This window comes from Eptesicus fuscus, chromosome 18 (assembly GCF_027574615.1).
Source record: "Eptesicus fuscus isolate TK198812 chromosome 18, DD_ASM_mEF_20220401, whole genome shotgun sequence".
NCBI lineage: Eukaryota > Metazoa > Chordata > Mammalia > Chiroptera > Vespertilionidae > Eptesicus > Eptesicus fuscus.
Window position 1 is genome coordinate 16,492,303 of NC_072490.1, and position 12,903 is coordinate 16,505,205.

A 12,903-nucleotide genomic window follows, 5' to 3' on the forward strand; every position below is an offset into this window, starting at 1 on the left:
GCTTAAGAACCGTGTTTCTAAACTTTGTGTACAAATGCCCAGGACTCTGCATGTCCAGCAAGCTGCTCTGACCAGCTCTTGTAACCCCGACAGCAATTGTCACACTGTTCAGCAAACTATCGCTTTTCTTTATTTCTTTTTTTAAGAACCTTACCCGAGGATATTTTTTTTCTATTGATTTTTAAAGATAGTGGAAGAGAGAGGGAAAGACAGAGAGAAACATCGATGTGAGAGCAATCCTCCCTGGGTTGCTCTCTCACATCTACCCAGTGACCACTGCTACCCTTCCTCCCCCATTCCCATCCACCACCACCACCCCCACCACTGCCCACCCCACTAGGAGTTGGAGCAGGGAAGGACTGGTCCTGCAGGGAGGATGGGTGCCCCTGCCCACATGCCTCTGAGGCTAGTACCCATGCGCCCAAGGGAACACAGCGCTGAGCAGCAAATAAAAAACACAATGACAGGCTGAGGAGCCCGCAGAAGAAAGGAAAATACTTGTCTCCTGCTTTTTGAACCAGGGACCCTGCCTTTTCATTTTGCACTGGGCCCCACAAATGACGTAGCTACGGCTGGCTCTCAATGAATATTTGTTAGATGAATCAAAGAAATTTGATTAATCAAATGTATGTTGCTTCAAAGCAGTCACTTAGAGAGTGTTGTCATTTCCTAAAACAGTTTTGGAACTTTTTATAGACAAAGTCGCTCATTTGTTCAATAAATGTTTTTTGAGCCCTTACTTCTAGGAAACTATTTGGATAAGGCTGTGGGTCATACTTATCGTTAGAATGGCCTTGGGGTGGACTTACATTCTTAAAGAAGCTAAAAATCTCTGTGGATCACATCTGGTGAATAAAGTGGGTCATAAAATAATCTGAATAATGCCACTTAGGACTAAAAACACTTTATAACTATGGAATCAGAAATTAAAAACATTGGGTTCTTGCCCTGGCTGGGTGGCTGTGTCAGAGTGTCATCTTGTATTCCAAAAGGTGGTGGGTTCCATTGCCGGTTGGTCAGGGCACATACCTAGGTTTCGGGTTCGATCCCTGGTCTAGGTGAGTGCGGGAGGCAACCCATCAGTGTTTCTTTCTCACGTCGATATTTCTCTTTCTGTCTCTCTCTTTCACTCGCAATTAATAAAAACCATATCCTCGGGTGAGGATCAAAAAAATAAAAATATTGGGTTCCTTATGTGAGTAAACTGGTCCTGAAGATAATTTCCAAATATAAGTTTCAAATATATTTTCAGTTACTTTTTTTTTTTTAATATTTTTATTGAGGTATTATATGTGTACATATCTTACTATTACCCCCCCACCCCACACCCACACATGCCCTCCCTTCAGTTACTTTTAAAAAATATATTTTTATTGACTTCAGAGAGGAAGGGAAAGAGGGAGAGAGATAGAAACATCAATGATGAGCGAGAATCATTGATTGGCTGCCTCCTGCATGCCCCACATTGGGAATCAAACCCATAACCCAGGCATATGCCCTGACCAGGAATCAAACAGTGACCTCCTGGTTCACAGGTCGATGCTCAACCACTAAGCAACACTGGCCGGGCTCAATTACTTTTAATAAATGAAGAGTATTCGAAGGTGACTGCCTTGAAGCAGGACTTTCAAATTAAATGTAGAAGCTCTGGAGTAAATGCATTTTTTTAAGAAAGTATTTTTTTTGTTGTTGGTAATTTCAATTTCCTTTTTTGTTTTACTTAAGCATCACTTTTTCATCATACATTTCATACACAGAGGGATCTGCAGCTGCTCAGCACATGGTTATTAGTAATAACCTGCTTTATTGATTTTTAAAGATAGTGGAAGACTGTTTTTATAGTCCCCACCATGATTTGTTTCTTGCTCTATGAGAGCTCCCAAATTATGATTTTGTTCATCATTCCTGGGACCCTGTGATAACCAATCTATAACTATATAAAAGCCTAAGTGATTGTTACGACCAGTCGACCGAACAACTGGTTGACGGGTCGCTATGATGCACACTGACCACCAGGGGGCAGACACTCAATGCAGGAACTTCCTCCTGTTGGTCAGTGTGCTCCCACAGCCAACCTCCCATGGTCAGCCAACCTCCCGCAGTCCCTCCCCCTGGACTGGGTGAGACGGCCTTGATCGGTCCCAATCACCAGCCAGGCCGAGGGACTCCACCAGTGCATGAATTCATGCACCGGGCTTCTAGTTTGTTTTATAATACCTCCCCTATGGATACTTCTATAGTTATGTATTTTCAATACCTTTCCTGTCTAGGTTGGCCCTTGCTGCATCATCTTAATTTCTTTGTGCCTTCGTTTTCTCATAGTACTGTAGTGAGGACTAAATGAAGTAACATATCCAGAGACCTTAGAATACTACCTGGCATTTGGTAAATGCCACAGAAGAATCTTATTACAATAATTATTATTTGGCCGTACGCATCCAGGCCAGGGGTGGGCAAACGTTTTCTCTAATGGGCCAGGCAGTAGATATTTAAGGCGTTGTGGGTCAGATGATCTCTGTCATAATTTCCCAAGTTTGTTGTTGTGATGCCAAAATCAGTCTTAGACCATATATAAATGAATAGGAATGACTGGTTCCAATAAAACTTTATTAACAAAAACAGGTGCCTGGTCAGATTTGGCTCATGGGCAGTACATTGGCTGACGCTCACCTACGCCTTTCTTTTGGGACTAAGTGTGAATGGCTAGTGAAGACTTAGCCAGGAATCAAGAGTTGGGGCCACCAGCAACCTCAGTTCATCTGTAGATACGATAGCCTACAGTGAGGGCAGAGGTGGCGTCTCCATGGACAGGGTAGCTGGGGCTGGTGGAGAGAGTAGATAGGCTACAACTGGAGAACCCCATGTATTCCACTCTCCAGAATTAGTTTTGTCCCGACAAATTGATCCAGGAGCTTTTTAGAAATACCTGCTCAGTGCCTATCTATGCAAAGGTTTACTGCAGTTTCACAGTAGGGCTATTGTGTAGTCAATGGACTACTCTACTCACACAAGTGCCTTATTTCAACCAGTTAATATTTAGTAGCCATCTCTAATTTAATCTTTTAAAAACTAGAGAAAAGTTTTGTGTGTGTTTTTTGTTAATCCTCACCTGAGGATATTTTTCCATTGATTTTTTTTTTAAGAGAGAGTGAAAGGGAGAGGGGGAGACAGAGAGAGAGAGAGAAACATCAATGTGAGAGAGACACATCATTGGTTGCCTCCCACACGGGCCCCAACCAGGGCTGGGGATTGATCCTGCAACTGAGGTATGTGCCCTTGACTGGAATTGAACCCGGGACCCTTCAGTCCGCAGTCCAGTGCTCTATCCACGGAGCAAACCAGCTAGGGCAAAAGTTGTGTTTTGTTTTTGTTTTTTTGGTGGTGGTGTTTGCAGGCCCCAGATTTCTATAACATTCGTTGCCCTTGTAGTTCTTTGTGAGCCTAAATATTCAGGAACGTGGAACCCTATTCGGTTCTACTGGCCCTTCACTTGCTTGGCAACCAGTTTTCCCCCAGAGTAACCTCAAAGGAGCCAGGAAGTTATTTTTTTCTTTTGTTCCATATCAGGTCAGCATGCAATATGCTTGCCTGAGTAATAGATATTATCTAGCTAGATTAGGAGATACGGACAGGATGTTTGTTTTCTCTGTGGATTTGATGTCTTAATGTGCCTGGCAGTCGGCACCTCCTCTTTTGCAACCGTGTCCCAGGTCTGCATGCGCACTCTCCTTAAGGTAAGCAAAGGGCCCTGCCAAAGCATAGTCACACCGTGCTCTCCAGAGGCGGGGCTTTGCCTACGGTCCTGAGGATGACCCAGGCATAAGCTGGGCTTCACTTACGTGCGACCAAACAAATTTCGATTCACTGATTGATTCAAGAAATATTTACTCAGCTTCCAGTTGCAGGTCCAGATACCATAAGGGTCCCTGGAGGTAGAGACACGAATAAACACACCAGCTCTGCTCTCATGGAACTTAACTATTTGGTGCTAGAGGCGGACGGTAATCAAGTCATCAGGCAGGTAAGGAGGGCAGTGGAATTAGAACTAGCAGGAAGTGCTAGAAAGGAAATGGAAGTTTGTAACAATGTTTCTCCAACTTGCCGGTCGTAGGAATCCTCTAGGGCTTTTGTTAAACTCAGGGATTCCCTGGCCCCATCCAGACCTACCGAATCATAATCTGTGGAGAGATTCATACATTTCACAGGTATCCCAGATAATTCTTATGAACAAGCGAATCTGGGAATTTAAAACAAAGACCAAAACTGTACCTTCCAACCAGGCCATGGCTTTAGAGGCTTTTATGTTAAAGAAGTGCTATTTTGGCAGCCCTTTGAAGATTTGTTATAATAATTGGCAGAAAGCTTCCAATTCCACTTTGTGTTTGCTGATGCTGATGACCTATGGACTTCGATGCCACCTTTGCGAAACCCTCATTGGGTTGCTAGGCAATGGGCTGCTCTACCAACTGCGTTTAGTTTCCTAGACATGAGACCTTCAGAAACTCCTGTGGTTTCCTTTCTTTTTGTTTAAAAAATGTTTTTTTTTCTAATCCAGAAAAGATGCCATTGAGAATATTTAGCAACAACTTAACATTCCTCTCCTTTGGACCCTCTACAGCATACTCAGCAGACTTCATGGCAGGCTTTAGAGTTTAACCCATTCAGTGTTTGACTGGGCCTCAGTGAGAGAAGCGGTATCTCTTAACAGCTTATGAACAACCTTATACTGTAATTACCTGTTTTAGTTTTAGTTACTATTCATGTGTTTGGCTTTTTTTAAAAAGTGAGTTTTAACTTAGAATATTACTAATGTAAACCATGGTAAAAATTTCCATTAGCATTTTAGACAATTTTGCCTTAAAAATAATGCTTACAGCTTTTTTTCTCAATGCAAAAGTAATTTATTCATTGTAGATATTTGTAGCAACCTGTAAAGAGTGAAATTTAAAAATCAACTGTAATCCTACTGCCCAGAAATAAGAACTGTTAGTATTTTAGTCTATTTCCTTTGATCATTTTATTGTTAATTTTTAATATATTTCTTTCAATTGATCTATAGTTATAACTGCGATTGTACTCTATATCAAGTTTGTATCCAGATCTTTTCCTAAAACTTGGTACTATGAGCATTTTTCCATTAAAGTTTAGAATATCTTTTTGATGATTACATTATATATAACATATGGACATGCAAACATTTAATAAATTTTCAATGCTTCAATGGTTTTTAATTTCTCACTTTTATGTATAAATTGGCATAAACCCCTTTGTATATAAATCTACGTGCTTATCTATGAATCATCTTATAAGATAGTCCTAGCCATGAAGTCACTGGGTGGAAGGACATGTTCCTTTTTGAGATTGTGAATACATGTTGCCAAATTGTTTTCCAGGAAGATTGTACCGATTTAGGCCCAGAGAGTGTCTTTAGAGGGACACGCTAGAAATTATTCTTGACTAAATGGATCCACTGGGACCAATAACCACTAGGAAATGGGTGTGATTTATAGATGCACCAATTAGTGTTCTGTGGTCCCAGACTTGTATTCCTAATGCTGACAATGTATTTTCAAGATTGAATATCATAGGTACGACATTGGAAGAGCCATATCCATCTATCCTAGCTATTGTACCAAAGTCTGAAAGAACGCGTGGTACTGATGGCGAGTGGTCTTGCCATCTTTATATGCAAAGGGCAGCTTAAATGCCTGGAACTAGGGTCCGTATAATAAGCACTATTGTTAATTGGCATTTAAAGGGGGAGATACAGCTAGTGAGTTACTGCCAAATAGTAATACTAGTATTCCCAATTGCAGGGGATACAATCTCAATCCTCAAATGGAAACATTTCCAAATTCACAGGGCTGTTTCTGGCTAGTTGTCTTTAAGGAAAGATGAAATGATGGTGCCCAGAGCTTCATACTTTGTAAAATAGCTGTTTCATTTCCCCCTCCCCACTTTCAACTTTCAAGTGAGCATAATGTCTCAGTGGACCTCAGCTACGAAAGACAAGTAAAAGGAAAGTTACCACTTCTCAAGCCTAGTTGACCTCAAGTTACGAGGACACCCTTACTATATGTAAGTGGAGTGGTCATGTGGGTCAGTGCGCACAGTGACAACTTACTATTCCTACGAAGTGAATCAGAGAGAGAGAGAGAGAGAGAGAGAGAGAGAGAGAGAGAGAGAGAGAGAGAGAGAGAGAAGATACTGTCTCATAGGCAAGTACAGGCTGTATGTACCATATACTTACTTGGCTTCTGGCTTCAAGCACTGAAGATTACAGAAGTCTTCAGGATACAGACAGAGCATCTGGGAGCACCCCGAGGGCTTAAGTTTTCACTTGATCTGATTTCTCTCCACTCTCTGTTGGCAATTCATTACCAGCCTGAGTTTCACAAAGCTACAGAACAAGAGACACCCAGACTGGCCCTGGGTGGGAACGCACCCCTAATCACAGGAGCTGTCTTTATGGAGAGGGAGGGCATGGGTGTGGGACAGGAAAAGAAGCTGTGAGACAGGTAGAAGCTGGAGGCCCTGTTCTGTGCTGAAGCTGAAGGAGTTCTAGCAAGTAGAATCCCCAGGGCTGCCTGTGCTCAAACAGGGGCAGCACCCACGTTGTCAGGTAGTTTCCTACCCATTACCTTATTGGACAACGCATGGCATCTTTGAAATAAGCAGAGTAAGTATTACAGGTCTGCGATCCTTTATTTAAAACCCTTAAGGAAAGATAGTTGAGATCTTTTTAAAATTTTAAGCAAGTGATATAATGTATGTTATGTTATACCTGCAGCAGGATCTGAGACAACATCCTGTTGTCAGACACATTAGTATTTTGATTCTGACATATGGACAGTCACAATAAGGAGATCAAGAGTATAAACAGCCTCATGTCAGTTTAGATTAGGTTTTTGCAGCCCAAAGAATTATGAAAAATCATTCGTTTTTCAGAGATTTCTGCAGTTTGGAATTCAGGATAAGGGGTTATGGCCTCAATTATCCCCATTTTACAGATGAGAGAACAAAGTCCATAGGTGTTTAAGTGACATATCCAATGTCATGCAGAACCTAAGTCTCCGTCTTGCTGTCAGTTTTAGATGATCTTAAAATGGGACAATTATGAACACCCCAAGATGATCTAACCAATCCTATTACTTATTTTAATATCAATGCACGATAACTCTTTGATTTTTATTCCATGGCGAGAACTGTTTTCCCCCATCTCTGCCTCCCTAAAAGTCTATTCTATTTATGTGTTTCTCAAAATGGACCTTGGGAGTTTAGATTTCCCCTTTGGTTCAGGTGAGTTCTTATCCAAAATTCATTGTAGGTTTTAGTCATACACCTGATGGAAGGGATCACTTTCATAAAAGGAGCAAGTGCTTATTAAAAAAACTTTTTAAATAGATATTTTTATTGATTTCAGAGAGGAAGGGAAAGGTAGAGATTGAAACATCAATGATGAGAGAGAATCACTGATCTGCTGCCTCTTGCATGCCCCACACTGGGGAATGAGCCCACCACCTGGGCATGTGCCCTGACCAGGAATTGAACCATAACCTCCTGGTTCATAGGTCGACGCTCAACGACTGAGCCACGCCAGGTGGGCTTGAAATTTAACTATAAATGAAGGGTGGTCCTGAGATTAAAATAATGGTCAAGAAGGATCTTTCATGTTTCCCTAGATTCAGTACTAAGAACAGTCTTCTGAAAGCAACTAACAGGTAAGCTACTACCCAGGTGTTCCTAGGTGTGACCAAAGTGGACTCTGACTTTTAGAGAGCAGGGCCAAAATGAAAATGCGTAACAACCTCTAAAATAAGTTTGCTGGCACATCTCGAAGTGCCAATGTACACTCTTCTGTACTCACCTGACACCTGTTACTCAATGGCAGATTGCAGTATTCCAGCCAATGCCTGAGCAAACTGAGGAGGTGGTGACCGGTGACTTGGAACTGACGTGGAGAAAATCAGCACCCTTCAGTTCCAGCACCCTTCCTCACTTGCTGTATTGACTATGACAGTGCTGGCAGACTTTAGTGTCAGTAATTGTAGTTCCTTCTGAATATATATGTGCATAAAAGAACTCAGAAATAGACATGTAAATAGTTTTGTATGTGTTAGTAAGAAACCAAAATAATTGAACAGGGACCATTGAAGCTCTAAAAATGTTATTTTATTACGGATGCTGATATATTCTATTTAAAACACAATAGACATACCGCATAATCATAAATATGTCAAATAAAGTTGATGAAAAAACTATCCACTAATCCCAGATTGTAAAATGTATGTACACGTGTGTGTGTGTGTGTGTGTGTGTGTGTGTTTGTGTGTGTTAGTTAATACGGTATGTTTCTTTTTGTTTTATGTCAGGTTTATTGAGGCATTTATGTACATAGTACATAAAATTCATCCTTTTTAGTGTGCAGTACTATGAGTTTTGACAAATGCATACATACAGTTATATAACTACCACCATCATCAAGAGATAGCCTGGCCGGCGTGGCTCAGTGGTTGACCATCAACCTATGAATCAGGAGGTCACAGTTCAATTCCTGGTCAGGGCACATGCCGGGGTTGTGGGCTTGACCCCCCCATGAGGGGCATGCAGGAGGCAGCCAATCAATAATTCTCTCTTATCATTGATGTTTGTATTTCTCTCTCCCTCTCCCTTCCTCTCTGAAATCAATAAAAAAAAAGAAAAAGAAAAAGAAACGTGACTTCCTGGTTTATAGGTTGTCGCTCAACCATTGAGCCACACCAGCTGGGCAAGACTTCATTTTTTAAAGCAGTTTTAGGTTCATAGCAAAATTGGGGGGAAAGTGCCCACAGGCATGCATAGCGTCTCCCATTAGTATTATCTCCTACCAGGGTGGTACATTGTTACAATTGCTGAACCTATAATGACACTTTATAATTACCCAAAGTCCATAGTTTTACATTCACTCTTGGTGTTATACATAGAATGGATGTAGACAAATGTATGACATGCATCCATCATTATGGTATACAGAGTATTTTCACTGCCACATTAAAAAGAGTGAAAAAGAAATAAATTAAATTAATTTTAATAATGTTTATTTAACCCATGGTATCTAAAATTTTATAATTTCAACATGTAATCAATAGAAGATTAACAAGATTACATTTTTTTGTGTGTGCCGAAACTTTTAAACTTGGAGCATATCTCAATTAAAATTAGCCACATTTCAAGTACTCCATAGTCACCGCATTGAGCAGGGCAGTTGGAACATACCTCCTTGCTCTTGGCATTTCTCCTTTCCATTCGATCTTTACCATGGTTGTGTCTATAATGTAGTCACACCACTTCCCCCCCTAATACCCTCCAAAGTCGGGTCTGCAATAGCATGTACAAAAAAGTCCAACTTCCTTAGTGTTCCCTCATTCATTCAGTATTTTTAAAGTGGTCACCACATGCCAGAACTCCAGGATGTTCCCAGTGACCAGGCAGATCTGGTCCCTGCACCTGAGTTTTCATTGTAATGGGAATGTAAGCTCCGTAGGAGCTTGGTAAATCAGGCTCTTCCCAGTGTATGAACTTGAGCCTACCCTTTTCCCTCATGGTTTCCTAACCAGGTAATAATAATAAACATGTAGTGAGTATTTCTTAGATGTCATGTGGTATGCTAGATGCTTTATTTTATTTTTTAAAAATATGTTTTATTGATTTTTTTACAGAGAGGAAGGGAGAGGGACAGAGAGTTAGAAACATAGATGAGAGAGAAACATCGATCAGCTGCCTCCTGCACACCCCCTCCTGGGGATGTGTCCGCAACCAAGGTACATGCCCTTGAAGAGAATCGAACCTGGGACCCTTGAGTCCTCAGTCCGACGCTCTATCCACTGAGCCAAACTGGTTAGGGCTAGATGCTTTATTTAATCTTCATTTGCTGACTCACCAGGAGAGCACCATTACCCTCAATTTACAGTTTCAAAAAGGAAGCTGGCAAGGTGAGGTAACTGGCCTGAAGACACAACTAGCACAAAAGCAGCCATCCCCAGGCAGCCTGTCTCTAGGCCCGATGGGGAAATGTTTCATCACCGGACCACCCTGCTTCTTCAGATCAATGCCACCGATCTTGCTGTTACCTCTTCCAGGAATGCCCTTCTTCCCCATCCCTCTCCCATTGATGAAAGTGTATCATTCCCATTCATGACTCAGATGAAATCTACTATATCTCTCTGTAGCCTTTTCAAACACCTTCATGTACATCTTTTTCCCGCAGGTGGCAGCCCCTTTCCCCTTCCACCTGTAGCAAAAGGCGTCCCATTCTCTCTCATTGTGATTCCCTGACTTGTGTTAGAGCGGTACACATTTCATTGTTGGCAAACATGTACTGAGAGATACTAGGGCCAAGCACTCTTCTAGGGTGTGTGTATGTAATATACATTTGTGCATCTATATATTGATATACACAAAACTTCCTAAGAATTGGTCTCCCCTTCCCCAACCCCCCAAAGTTTTCTGTAGGCCTAGCCTACAGACATAAAGAACAATACTTTTTTCAATTCTTTTCCTTTTGTCTTTCCCATGGAGGCTGCCCTGGTGTTCTTATAAACACCATGCCAAGGATTTTAGTTTTCCTTATAGGGTCATATAATTGGGAACATTTAAATTTCAGCCATGACCAAGAAGAGGCCAGGAAGAGATACATAATTGTCAGAGGATCGTCTGCTAAAGGTTAAAGATGGCTTTTCAAAATGACAAGCTGCTATTTGTCTTGACAAAATATGCCCTGGCTCAAGAGAACGGCTGGGGGAAGATTATTGTTTCTCAAGATAAAGATCTTGCCAAGAGGTTGTATCCAAGTCCCTGCTAGAATTACCTGCTGTTCCAGAAACCCAGGAAGTATCCTGAATTTGGGATACAGCTAAATGTCATTAATTTTAGGTGGTACAAGTTCATTGTTAGTGATAACCTTAGGTTCATTTTCTCTTTTGTTTAGCAAACATTTCCTTGTGCTATATTTTGGATAGATATTTAAAATACTTGAGAGAACAATTTGCCTTTCAGCACCTTGGAACATTTTATAGTCTTCTCTATGTGCATGAAAGCAATTTTAACACATTATCTTTTTCATTCACAACCATTACCTCGGGATGAACTCTGGCTGAGCTTGAATTAAGTGGGCAATTGAGAATAACAAATTCTATAATTCAGACTGTTACTACATTATTTTTCTAGCTGTTGGGATGAAGTGAGGAGTAGAAGAAGTGCATGACAACACAGAGGTCAAAAAAGGGCTTATTTTTATTTTCGCAAGATGGATAAGAGAAACCTGTTTTCTAGCATGGTCTCGCAAGCATATATTTAGAAGTCCTTCTTGAAATCGACTACCTAGTTCTTTCAAAGGTCTTAGCTCCTACTGTGTTCCTGTCTTGAAAGATGTTAGCCTCCTCTCTTTCCCCCCCAAACATGTACTGAGAGATACTAGGGCCAAGCACTCTTCTAGGGTTGCTAGAAATATAACAGCAAACACAGAAAATTTGCTGCTTGCATGAAACTTACATGAATGTGTGTGTGTGTGTGTGTGTGTTTACAAACAGTAAGCATAATAAAGCATAAAATATATAGAATGTTACAAGTGGATAAATACTGTAAAGATATATAAAGCAGAGAAATAGAGGGTGTTCTGTATATACTAATTACAGTTTTACGGGAGGGGACCTGCATTTTAAGACAACCCAGACTGAATTCTTCAATATTAGTCATATTCACCTTAGAGACTGTTGATATGAGCACAAGTGATTGGCACCTCAGACAAATTTTGGAGGCTTAAAATGTTTTCGACCCCTCTTATTCCATATTCTTTCCTTTCATTCTTGTTTCATCTTTTCTTCTCTTTTCTTTATCGTTCTTCATCTTTGCTTAGTGAAGCATTAGAATGGTGCAATAGAAAGAGCAGTTCCACCGACTGGGACCTAACGCCAGTCATTGCTGTGAGCCTCGGCTTCCTCATCTGTGAAGTGGAGATAATAACACATAGCGTTTTGTAGTGTTGTGACGATTAGAGATGAAGCATGTTTGCAAAATGTCAAAGTCTCTAATTGCAGGCCTCTTAAAATGGTAGCAATGATAACACAAGCACATTTGCTCTAACACAAGTAAGAGAAGAATGTGTGCCAGCCTTGAGGTAACTCCGGGAAATGAGAACAAAAGAGGACTAGGACTCAAACCAGGTAGAGTCATCCAGCATCCTCAACTATTTCCGACAAAGGCTTTACTAATATCCTATTGCAGACAAATAGGATGTGAGCTCCAGATCCGCTGTAATAGTTTCCTTCCATAGCACTGATTTAGCTCTTCTCAACGAAACCTTTTATCTTTTTTAAACACGCAAGATAGCTCTGCTAACAATAATGCGTATAACAAGCATGCTATGTGTCAGGCACATTTATGGCTTGAAATTCACCTAGTTCTTCAATGACCCTGTGTGGCAGGTCCCTTCATCACCCCCTGTTAGAAGGTATCTGAGAGGCGAATTGAATAGGGGCCGCCTTGGGGGTCCGGTCAAGCAGCAAGCACACGAGAATACCTGGTCAGGAGTACTCCCTCTTTGACAGGCCCGGAGTTGGGGTTCAAGCCTACTGAACAGAGGGGGAAAAAACTTGCAGGAAGCCTGGAGACCGTTAGTTGCTTTTGGGTTCCCGTGAGCGTTCTTGAAAAGGGTGGCATCCTCCTTCCCTCCTGCCTTTAAACAAATTGGTTAGGAGCTAGGGGCGGCGGTGACCCCCCCACCCCACTTCTAAACTTCAGGGGAACCTCCGGCCGGGAAAACGAGTTAGTCATTTAGTTACAGTCATTTGGGATTTTACAAAGAGGGGCGGGGCCTCCAGAGGAGGTGGCATGGGTGTGTGTGTGTGAGGGACTCGTGCGCAACTC

At 41.5% G+C, this 12,903-nt stretch overlaps 1 long non-coding RNA gene across 1 annotated transcript; it reads right to left on the reverse strand.

Moving 5' to 3' along the window:
* Window positions 1-11,253: 11,253 nt before the first annotated feature.
* On the reverse strand, window positions 11,254-12,856 carry LOC114227560 (uncharacterized). The gene is made up of 2 exons (XR_003613619.2): window positions 12,557-12,856; window positions 11,254-11,980 (listed from the first exon to the last, which is right to left on the reverse strand). It is a non-coding gene; the product is annotated as an uncharacterized LOC114227560 (long non-coding RNA).
* Between the last annotated feature and the right edge of the window lie 47 nt (window positions 12,857-12,903).